Below are 1,162 nucleotides of genomic sequence, written 5' to 3'. Positions count from 1 at the left end.
AACTTTTTTGAAACGGGGTCAAGTCACATTCAGCCAGCGTGGGAAAGCAAGGGAAAAAAAAAAAAGTTGAGGAGAGGGGAAAAAAAAAAAAAAAAAAGGCAGCAAGCTGCTGCTGCTCCCAGGCAGAACAGAGGCCGAGGGAGCGAGCGAGGAGCGGCAGCGCAGCGCCGGGGCAGCGGCGGAGCGGCGGCGGCGCCCAGGGCCGGTGGTGCCCGAGCCCCGCACCGCAGGCTGCGGCCGGCGGGGCTGCCGTCGTGGCGCTGCAGCTCCCTGGGGGCCGCCGGCCGCGATTTTTATTTCGCATTTTCCTTTTCCCCGGGCAGGGTGGGGGCGGGAGGAGCGGGTTGGGGGACGAGTGCGAGCTACTTCTGCGCCAAGGTGCAGCCCGGCGGCGGCGGCAAGAGGATGCGAGCCGAGGGCGGCCGAGCCGCGGAGCAGCTACCTGTGTGGCCCGGGCGGCCGCTGCCGGGACCTGCCGGAGACATCGCCATGTGAAGGGGCAGACCCCAGGCCGGCTCTCCACCCCGCCTCGCTCAGTGGGAGGTTTGTGTTAGGGAGGACTCACCCCCTCCCTCCCCCCCCCCACCCCCCGGGGCTGAGGATTATTTGGGGAGCTGGTGGCGGTGCAGGGGACCGTGGCGCACACCAGGTAACGCGGGGCGCCCATGTGCTCCGCGCACCCGGCTCCGCGGCGTGGCCCACACGCTGCCCCCCTCCCTGCCCGGCCCGGGAGCCCACGCCGAGCACCCTCCCCCCCCGCGGGCGTCACCGCGGACGAGTCCCTTGGGCCGCCGGGCCGGGGCAGCGCAACCCGCGGTGCCGCCGCAACGCCCTGGGGGTCGGCGCGGGGGCGCGGAGGGGACCACGGGGGAGGGGGGGCCCTCCGGCGGAGCCGCCGGGGGAGTCCCCTCGTTGTCCTGCCGCGCAGCCGAGCCGGCCCCCCCCCCCCCCCCCGCTCCATCCGCTGAGAGGAAACGCGGGGACGCGTCTCCCCGCGTGTCCCCCGCCGCCACCCCCCGCCGCCTACGGGGCGCCCGCAGAGGGGAGCTCGCCGGCGCGGTGGGGGCAGCGGGGGCCAGGGGCAGCCCCGGTGCCCCACCGTGCCCGGGGAGGGCGAGCACGGGTAAGTTTCCACGCGGCCGCGCCGGGGCAGAGGCCCGCC

At 74.4% G+C, this 1,162-nt stretch overlaps 1 protein-coding gene across 3 annotated transcripts in view; it reads left to right on the top strand.

Moving 5' to 3' along the window:
• The first annotated feature begins 231 nt into the window (after nt 1-231).
• CDK6 (cyclin dependent kinase 6) overlaps nt 232-1,162 on the top strand; it is a 137,354-nt gene continuing 136,423 nt past the window's right edge. Inside the window, exon 1 of one of the 3 annotated variants that reach the window (XM_027639241.1) lies at nt 232-543. The gene's annotated coding sequence lies outside the window, so the exon portion shown is untranslated. Of the gene's footprint in view, nt 544-581; nt 650-1,041; nt 1,124-1,162 lie in introns of those variants that run through there. The other 2 variants (XM_027639242.1, XM_027639243.1) reach the window with 2 other exon arrangements.

Source organism: Corapipo altera, unplaced genomic scaffold (genome assembly GCF_003945725.1).
Source record: "Corapipo altera isolate COAL_440 unplaced genomic scaffold, ASM394572v1 44, whole genome shotgun sequence".
Taxonomy (NCBI): Eukaryota; Metazoa; Chordata; class Aves; order Passeriformes; family Pipridae; genus Corapipo; species Corapipo altera.
This window is presented reverse-complemented; position numbering and strand designations above follow the sequence as displayed.